We start from the raw sequence: 11,131 nt of genomic DNA, 5'->3' as shown, positions 1-11,131 counted from the left end.
ATTAAATTGAGTAATACTGTGACGCATTTCACATTAAATTTTGTTTATTAATGCCGAAAACTTCTTTAGGCAAAGAAGCAGTGCTAGTAAGGTCTGATAGGCAAAAAAAATGGTTGCCTGTAAAGTCGGTTTTACGGGCGAAGATTTTACGTGACAACGTCTTTTTCTCGGTAGAATATTTATTGATATGAATATTATTAAATTGCACAATAGGAACAAGGAATTGAATGAAAATAAGAATTGCACAAATTTTAACTATAGAAAATATATTTTGTTTACTAAAAAGACAAAGACAGAGACACAAGCACGCGCCGATTCAATGCGCCTAATTCTCTAGTGCTGCGCGCGCGGCGGACCGATCATAGTTCGGTGACTCATCGTAACGTTACCGGGCGTTACACTTTTTCATGAGTGACTCCGAGCCGCAACCTAGTTTAAGACGTTGTCACGTCAAAAAATATTAATATTACCGCGATAAATAAAAATAAACATTTCATCCATAGAAATAGAATCGAATCTAGAATCATCTGATATAAAAATAATAAACCCAACGTTATGCGATTCAACAAGACAAGAATAAACAGTCTCACAAATAGAGTGTTTATTATCACGAATCACAAAATTCTTTTAAAATTGTAGACATTTGGTTTAGATCTTAAGTGCTCCGTTCTATTCAACTATCCAATTAATGACGTACAAGGCGGTAATAGTTAGTAACTGAGACTCAATATTTGCGGCTCAGCACTCGATCCTGATCTTAGACGTGATTAAATACAGCCCAGTGCAACTTCTCCCCCGACACCGTAGCAGGGGCTGTTAAACTAGCGAGTTCTTCTAGTTACGTTAATACGTTATAGTATTGGAAATGATATTGGTATATCATTAAACGTTACGTATGTAAGGCTTTCTATGGTTTTCTCAGAAATTAAGCTGCGCCCCGCGGTTTCACCCGTGTAAGTCCGTATCCCGTAAGAATATCGAGATAAAACTTGCCTATATATTATTCCAGTTGTCGAGTTGTCTACATACCAAATTTCATTGCAATCAGTTGGAATTGGTTCAGTGGTTTTTGCGTGAAAGAGCAACAAACACACAAACATCCTTACAAACTTTCGCATTTATAATATCAGCAGGATGGGATTATTTATAACGAATTGTTGTTTTAACATTCATATTAACTGTCGCCTGTAAGATATGTTACTAATGATCACGGTATAGGCATATTATAATATATGGACTACTTGTAATTTATATGTTTTAATTTATTTCTCTTCTAGCTGGTAATGTAATTTCTGGTAATGTAAATCTTGGCATAGTTCTCGTCTTTAAAATATGTCTGTTGCTTAGTAGATGTATTTTTCTTTGGTATATTGTTACCGGGGATTACGGCTTACCATCCAGTTGAGAAGCTTATTACAATAACATTTAATTTAAAAAATATGAATGTTATGGAATGTTGAAGTAAGATACACTATAAAAAATCACATAAAGTTATAATTGCTTGTGAAATATGATGAGATATAAAATTCGTATCAGACTAAAATATTTTGTTACAAATGACCATAACCAAGGAGAATTACAACCAAATTCGTGGCCCATAATATTAAATTGTCCGTCTTGCCTTCGTTATCTTTGAGCTAAGTTTATATAAGACTGTTAGCTCAGACAGTTGTCGCAATTGCAATTTCAAGAACCCCGGATCTTTATAAATAAATAAAAATAAATAACGTAAAAGCACGAGCGAGTCAAGTCAGTCCAAAACGTTATTTGAATTAAGATTTCTAGAAGACGGAAAAATATCAATCAGCCCGTTTCACAATATTGAATCCTAAGTAATGGAATTGCTTCTACATGATTTCAATTCTGGTAGTGTGAATTGTTGCGGCTTGTAAATTATTTAATATATATTTATATTGAATAGTATTATTGTACACTAACTTTTCTGGAGAGTTAATTAGTACTTGTGTACTTTACTAAACACTGTCATAAATGAATTAGAAATATCAATTTTATTCAGCATACTGAATTAAAGTATGATGTTGACAAACGTTTACCCAAGTTCTACGTCGACGAAGTTCATAGTCGTTAATTAGTTTAAATTGAGCGTTTACTAAGTAATTTAATTTAAGTAATTTTGTAATTATAGCTCTCTACCAGCAGAAGTAAAAGTTTTCTATTAATACAAACCAAAATTAATGGTTCCAGAAATTAAATACTATGTCATTATTCAATGTACGTGGTTCGCATCGCGTTTCGCCTGTTAAACGCAGGTGGTGAGGGCGTGCACAACGAAAAAAAGATGTCATTTATTTTCCCCGTGGCCTGCAAGCTCCAGTTATTACGTAAAACTAAAGTAATTTGCATGAAAACCCCACGAATTCCCTTAAAATTCAAGCCATTCTCATCTAACCGCGCCAAGTTTTGTCCTCGTAATTTTCTCGTTACGTTTGCTCATGTAAATTGATGGTATTCTCAACGGTTGTATGTATATTTTAATGTCTTGTTCGATTTGAAAAAACATTAAATTCTTTAAAAACATGTAAATCATATTTCTCTTTGTATACATAAAATTCTCGTGTGTTTTTACCATACATTTTCATGAAATTTTGTTGCATATTGGGTAGTTCTGAGAATCGGCCGACATTTATTTTTTATACCCCTAAATGATAAGAGTATGGCAGAACAGCGCCTGCCGGGTCAGCTAGTCATAATATAAATATCAGATCATTGATTTAAAATAAGCAAGCTATAACAAATGCTATATATCAAAAGGCGTAATTAAATATTAACTTCGTGGTAATTTCCTACATTGCTCAATCGTTCATCGTTGCTTATTGTTCCCTGATTAGCATCACTAACTGTTTTGAAGCGAGTGAGCACAAAGAATATATTAAAAATGAGATACACAACTTAATTTAAAATCTACCGAACGGTCGTAGATTTTACTAGTTTTCACTTTTATTTTACTAGCTTTCCGACCATGGCTTCGCTTGAGTGGACTACAAAATGATACTTCATGGATTTTGAAAGGAGACCATATTAATCATTTATTTGGTATTATATATATAATTAATGTGAAATTTGTGAATTATTATTAGTGAGAAAGTTCTATAAAATTAGTAGCATTTGCTGAATATAAGGACGATGCTAATTTAACCGCAAGCGCCCTGACAGAGTTTTACGACCAGCGATTTACAATCTCAGAGTCATAACATCAAAAGATACTAAGCATTAACGGTCTCTTTATTATTATTGACGCCTCGAACGAACATAACTTTATTTAATGTAGATTCTTCGCATAACTTTATCTTCAGATCATGAAACTGTCTGCATCTATTAAAACTCGTGAAATATGTTTCATTTATATAAATTATATAAACTTAACTGAATGGTTTTGCGTTATTTTACAATAAAATTTTATACAACTATTAGACACAGTTATTCTGAATGATTTGTTGAACGAATGGCTATTAAAATTGAAATTGCTTGAAATTGCAATAGAAACTATATGGAGTAAATAACAGTCATGAACACAATACTCATACCTTTGATACAGTGTAAAGAAAAGGCCATATATGATTTAAAATATTTTCAATTAAAAATATTTTCATTTATAATATTAGTAGGATTAGTGCGATTGTACAACTTACAACAATCTTTTGGCAATTGAGTGACACGGGGAAGCGTGGGTGTAAAAAAAGTATAACTATTGTAAAAAAACTACTTTGATTGGGGTAAGATTATAAGAAACTAGGTACCTAATATTCTTCAGATAGTATAATAAGTGAGAATTTGAGTTATTAGGAGGGATAGAATTGCAAATTTTAACTGCATCAAAACAACATACATCTCGATCAATCATCAATTAATGACATTTTAATGACATTGACATGGCGGAATCAGTTTAGATAATTGCTACACGCCAATATATCCTTGTTAATACTATTTGAATAAATTAAATGAAAACTACTGATTCATTTAAGCTCCATAGGCAATAAATACGTAGAAGCGTCGCTCTATAAAAACAATCAATAATCACTTACGAATCTCTTACGTAGGTTTACCCACAAGAAGAATAAATACGTATTTATTGCTTTCGTCATGTCTACGTTTGCGAGAGTAAATAAGTAATCTCTTCATGTTGCCCGTGCCGCTACATAGGGACGCGTCCTAAAAACCTTTGGCCTTCATAATTGAAACAGGGAGAATATTAACTGACAGAGATGTCGATCTTTAATATTCAACCTTCTTCGCAATATACAAATAGTATTAATACTTTTCTTATTGGACTACAGTCATAATCCTATCACTATTATATACACGAAAGTTTGTAAGTATGGATGGATGTAGGGATGTTTGTTACTCTTTCACGCGAACACGTTGTATCGTATGTGAAATTTAGTGCAGAGATAGATTATAGTCTGGGTTACCACATAGGCTACCAGACAAGTGGCGCCGCGTGTTACAGCTAATAAAAAATATTATAAATGCAAAAGTATCATATCATAAACCACTGATCTGGCTTTCTATGAAATTTGATACAGTTTGATATAGTTTGAGACCCGAGAAAGGACATATTAAGATACTTTTATCCCGGAGATCCTATTTAAACGAGAACTATGCGAGTCTATCTTTTCCATTGACAGGTGAAGCCGATGGCGGATAACTGGTATTTAAAAATATTAAATGTTTAACAGCCGTATATGCATTGAGTTCGCTCATGTTATTATAATTCAATTACCAAATTGTCAGTTTCGCTCAGCCATAAAACGTAATGCACGGCAGCCATTTGTAATTTTTGCTTTTAATTATTGCGGGTACACATCAAAGGACTGTAGGTATATTAATAGTCAGGTATGACGTCAAATAAATATTTGCAATAATTACATGCTGTGTAAACATGATGTATTTAATATTTTTATATGTATATGCTTTGAAAGAAAACTTTCATTTACTTTATTTAATAAAGAGGGAATATGAATAACGATATCATCATCATCATCAGCATATACATATTCCACTGCTGGTACCTATAAGAAAAAAAACAGCTAAAAATAACACAACAGATCAAATAACTTGATTTTGATGTATTACTAACATTATTTTTATGTAACTACTTGGAATGTTCAAAGATATTTTAAGTTAATAGTCAGGTCTCAAAAATAAATATTGAATAAAAAAAATTTAAATCTACGCTCTACAGTTGCATTCGTATTGCTATGAGTGACCTTTGAACCACAGTTGCATTAAGCAATAGCGGCTGTGACCTTTGAACGGATTTTCGCTTTAAGCTGTGATGAGAATTAATTCGTTTCGACTTTTCAGCTTCTGCGTATGTGAACTTGTTTTATTATGATGAATAAATTGGGTTTTTGAATTAGGCGAGAGAACGTATTTTAAAATATTTATCTTCGCATTTCATGTTTTTACATGTAACTCGTCTGTGGATGAATGTTTCTTTTATTATATTAATATCCTCTTAGCGGACAGGGCAAACTTTTATGACGTAGGTTTTAATCATCCTTCCTACTAATATTATAAATGCGAAAGTTTGTAAGGATGTGTGTGTTTGTTACTCTTTCACGCAAAAACTACAGAACCGATTGCAATGAAATTTGGTACGTAACCACCTGGACAGCTGGAATAACGTATAGGCAACTTTTTATCCCGATATTCCTACGGGATACGGACTTACGCGGGTGGAATCGCGGGGCGCTATAATGGTTAATATATATTATAGTTATCAATAATTTTAGAATAAAATGTTGGACGTAAACAATTATTTTCAAACGTAACAGACTCTTTTATCTCATAGTCGTCAATGGAGCTGGTGGGTTGCCTGACGGCAAGCGCTACCACCGCCCAGGATTATTAGTTAACTAGGAATCTAACCTACGTAAGTTAAGTTCTAGTTTCAGTTGCAAACTATGTATAGAATATCTATATATATTCTGTATATTATTCTGTTCTATATATTTGTATATTATTCTTTCTACGTAAGCCATTTAATCAGCTTATGTGACGTTGGATTTTACTCACCACTGGGAACTCCTCTATTAATGTAAATCTTTACAGTCTATTGAAAGAAAATGAGGTAATATCAGTGACAGCGATAATAAATGGGGTTAGGTATCTGTATTATATTTGTCGATGCTAGTTGTATGTATTTTTAGTAATATTAAATTTTAACTATAATAACTCAAAGATAACCTAATAACAGATAAAACATGGATAAAAGAAATATAAAAACACTATTTCAATTAAAATATTTACACACAGTCGTGTCGAAGAAGTACCTTCTTTTTTAAAGTTGGTACAAATGCCGCTACGTAATCTAAAGGCAAACTGTACATCGAATCGCTATCTACGACCAATAACACCCAATAGCGAATGCCATTGACAACACAGTTTAATTGAAATTGCCGATTTTGATGAGATGAAGATGGAATTGCCATTAATCCCTCCTATTAATGTAAAAAATGCTGCAAATTATTTCTCTTATTTCAATTTCTATTCCCAAACAAACATTTACTAGAATATGATACGATGAAGTACTTATATATGATATTGAAATATACGTATATACGTACGTACGTATTGATATATATGTTTTATGTTCAATATCCGTTCTGTGTGTAAAAATCGGCCGTCGCGTTTGATATAAAATGATTTCGCAATAAAATAACTAGGTTAAAGTCGCACAGACAACGTTATGTTAGTATAAAGGAATCCTTTGTTCTATTCAATAAGTTGACTCCAAGTGAAAAGGGTGTTGTTTGTGAGCAATCCTATTCTTGGCTCTTGTAGTTAGCGGCCGACCTCCATGCAGCCATTTGAAGCGGTCACATTCGCTAAAATAAAGCCTTATTTCTATTTATAAAGCGCTATTCAGTTGCTATATTTGTTACAAGGTGGCGGGTCATATGCACTTTATTCTACTTTCGGGACTTTTGTTTTTTAAGAAGTGTTAGTGAAAACGTTAATAGGTTAGCTTTCTCAGCCACGGCTTTTGCATTTTGTTTTTTTAGCTATTTTAGGTTGTTTGAAATATCTTGAGTTGATAGGCACTTTAGTTCATAAGTTTACTTGATTTTATTTTTTTCACATGTGCATAGTTTTTCTATTTTGTAGCAATAAAGTTAAAAAACAACGTATTTATTATACATAATATGTGAAAGTTTCCGCAGCGATAATACAGTTTCATTTTTTAAAGCCGTCATAGAATGGGATTATAAGATTTAACGGCAAAAAGCTTTATGAAATCTTTCACATTTAAAGAGTGGCTTTGTTCTTTGCGGATTTAATTTTCGCATGACAAGAGTTATTTAATTTTTTTCCGATAAGAATTTTAGAGATGGAAAAATGTATCTCTTCTTACAATCTCTCCTGTGTATTCGATTATTGTGATATTTGCTACGGTGATGATACAATAAGGAGTCAAACTAAAACTGTCATGGTTAAGGAAGTGTATATAAAACTTCAAATTTTATTCATATTGCGTCTGTCTATTCAAGATCTATTTAGGCGCTTTATTAAATTTTCAAGCAGTAAACAGGTTCTTAATTCAGTAGTATTAAATTACCAAGTAAAAGGCATTCTAAATCAGTCATCACCCGTTAATCCATTTTAATTTTTTCTAGCCCTTTTCTACTACTCCCTTAAACCTCCAGCGCCCACTTTAAGAAAGACTATAAATACGTTAACCCTGTCATAGTATAGTAAGAAAGGTAGTTTAACATAGCCCACTGTATTTGCCAACTGTTGTTATAAACTCAAACTAAATATTTTACTCATGATAGCAATGTTAAAATATTATAAACACATAATGCTTTCATGTGAAACATCATAACATTTTGTATCAGTATCACAGTTACGCATGTCATCGAACGACCTTTGACCTACCCTTGCTCGCGTTTTATAAATCTTTTATAAAACAAACTTCTAATAACTGAATACTGTAACTGCTTTAAGTAATTAGCGAAGTGAAGTTGCGACTGAGTAACGCGATCACAGTCTTTTGAACACGTAAACTATATTTTTCAGTTAGATACCTAAAGCGATAACTAAAGCGTTAGTTGAAAATTGCGAAATGGATTTATTAAATATCTTGTTAATGGGTTTTGTACCCAAAGGGTTCGTCTGAGGCTTGGTGGAACCTTTGTATATTTTGACACATACTACGGGGATGTATCTTTTGCCCTGTTATGTGTGATTCAAATGTTAATAATTGAGTTTTTGTAGTACATTTACGCTCTTTATTGACCGAATAAGTAAATTGAGTATATTGAATTTATATATTTATTTAGAATGTTATTAATTTTAAAAATAAATAAAAGCGAGACACTGCAGCATGATATGCATATATCTTTAATATTTAAGCTTTAATTTTCCTCTATATACAGTCGCCGAATACAATTTCTTTTCTTCAATTTCTTCAGTTGAATATAATTTCTTTTCTTCATTTTCTTCAGTTGAATCCACATTGTATTTTGCCAAAACCAGCCTCACACAGTACGTAAGCTTTAAGGTGAGTCATAAAGTCTCCACACATGTCGGTGACCCATTTGGCCTGTAAATGGTACGCGATTCGTGGCATATTGCACTGCTTTCACCAGGTTGCGCCGTGATTTGTATATGACTTGACTGAAACGTGCTGAAATACGAATAAAGTGTATCTTGTTGTAAATTATAATTTTTGCAATACAGAATTGATTATTAGAAATTGAATACTTTCTGTATATATACATATTCAAGTCAGTCATCGTGTTTCTTTACATGTATTGTCTCGTAAATACAATAAAATTGTACATGTATGGAAAATGTATATTTCTGTACAATTAAACATAAGTTCATCGGACGTTATTCAACGTAATAAATAATTTTCAACAATAAAACCAGCGAAATTTTGAAGATTTAATTTAATAAATTATTGGGTTGCATAATCCGGCAGTATTACTAATAGGTATTATGTACTTCATTAATATCCCGTGAATTTACTATACATGTGTAAATTGTAAACTCACTACAACCACTGTATTACGGACTCGTGCTTCATCCCGAGACTGATCTCCTATAATATTGTGGGATCTTGTGAGATATACCAGATTACAGTGGAAATGTGTTATATTAGGTGTACGCTTCGACCCTGAGTCGAAGAATAACTCTGTAAATATACCCCGAAATATACTATAAGTAGTATAGTAATCATGTTAGAGAGATTAATTTATTCAATGTTAATACAACATTATATAAATATGAAGTATAATTGTGTGTTGTAAATGTTAGTTTTAATCCTATTAATATTATAAATGCGAAAGTTTGTATGGATGTATGGATGTTTGTTACTCTTTCACGTAAAAACTACTGAACCAATTGCAATGAAATTTGGTACGTAGACAGCTGGATAACTGGAATAACATATAGGCAACTTTTTATCCCGATATTCCTACGGGATACGGACTTACGCGGGTGAAACCGCGGGGCGCAGCTAGTATAAAAATGTGGAGAAGAGCTATAGAAGGTGAAAACTTTACGATTTTCAAATCAAAATGAAAAGATTGATAAAGGCTTTAGAACACAAATATTTTCATCTAGTATATCCAAGTATTTAGGATAATATTAGGTAATTTTTTTAATTTTATCAAAGATTATGCAATCATGCCTATATTATTCAACATATGCTGCAACAAAAATTAAAAATATACGAGATTCAGCTCGTGGATACAGTTAGTCCATCCATAAAAGCTAACCTTTGTGTCTCTGATATTCTACTTACTAGTCTGTTTATTATATATGATCATTTATCATTTCATATATAAAGTATATACCAATAATAATAAACCACAAGAAAAAGTTCTCATAACTATCATTCACCTATGATAAGCTTATTCAACTAATTGATATAAAATTGTACTAAAGTTCCTTGCGGATGCTATTTAATCATTATTCAGCTTAAGGTATACTGGATAGAAATAAAACCACACAACACTGCGTGTAGTGCATTTTATTTAATTACAATAATTATTATTACATCGCTCAACACCAGCCGTGACATGGATCTCATTTCATAAAATTATTTTGTTACGTTATATCTTTCTGGGTGAATTATATTTTTGTGCTAAAGCGTTTTAAGAACAGTTACTACACAAAAGCAAAGCAATAGAATTGGGAGATTCTTTATAGTCTATTATATTATCAGTATCAGTTCAAATAAAACGCTTTAAAAAAGAAATGCTCTTTCTTGGTAATGTGTACTCCTTTGAACCCATTTCAATTCTTGTTGGTTTATTTAATTCTGAATTCCGGCCAAATCTCGGCTAATGTCGAAGCTTGCGACGCTGATTTCATTCGTATAACAATCAATTGAAAAAAAACCATTTAATTACAATAGCTAATTATTAAAAATTGTGTATATATCACATAGATTATGTTTGACTTTTAATTTGTTATTTTTCATACTATAATTATTTCGCACAACTACTTCTATCTAAAACATATGACTAGAAAACGTATAAACTATTTTATTATTGTGAAATGTCTTAAATATTTTTGATATTTTAGAGTAATATAAGTATAAGATAGTTATTTCTTTTTAAGTTTTTTTTAAACTCGATTGAATTTCCTTGACTGGTGTCACAATTAAATATTACAATATCAATTGATTCGAAATTTAACATTTTTGTATATAAGTACATGATATGAGAAATATTTCGTATATTCGTACGTGTATTGTATTGTCTTTTCATTATTATATAACTTCCTATACTAATGACTACCTATCTATTGAAAGCCATGTATGCTTTATTAAACTTTTGTTCATTTTTAACCCAAAACATTTAGTGCAACATTAAAAAAGGCAGGCTCTGTGAAAAAATGAACATCACAAAAAATTGTCACATTAAATTGAAATTCTCAATAAATTAAGAGTATAATAGTGGTGTTTTAATAAAACGTAAATGCTTATAATATAAATTGAGAGCAAAACATTAATATTAGGCACAAAACCGTAGGCTTAGTAGTCTAAACTTGCAAAGTCGTTACAATAATCTATTTCTATTACTCAGTCACATTTATAGCAATATTATGTGCCGACATTGAACACTTCAAATAATTTGTCTAAGGGTAAATTATA

At 31.6% G+C, this 11,131-nt stretch overlaps 1 long non-coding RNA gene across 1 annotated transcript in view; it reads right to left on the bottom strand.

Moving 5' to 3' along the window:
- Positions 1 to 359: 359 nt before the first annotated feature.
- Positions 360 to 11,131, bottom strand: part of LOC119834479 — a 23,950-nt gene continuing 13,178 nt past the window's right edge. Inside the window, exon 4 of the long non-coding RNA XR_005288001.1 lies at positions 360 to 429. This is a non-coding gene — a long non-coding RNA (uncharacterized LOC119834479). The remainder of the gene's footprint in view (positions 430 to 11,131) is intronic.

This window comes from Zerene cesonia, chromosome 19, assembly GCF_012273895.1.
Source record: "Zerene cesonia ecotype Mississippi chromosome 19, Zerene_cesonia_1.1, whole genome shotgun sequence".
Lineage (NCBI taxonomy): Eukaryota > Metazoa > Arthropoda > Insecta > Lepidoptera > Pieridae > Zerene > Zerene cesonia.
This window is presented reverse-complemented; position numbering and strand designations above follow the sequence as displayed.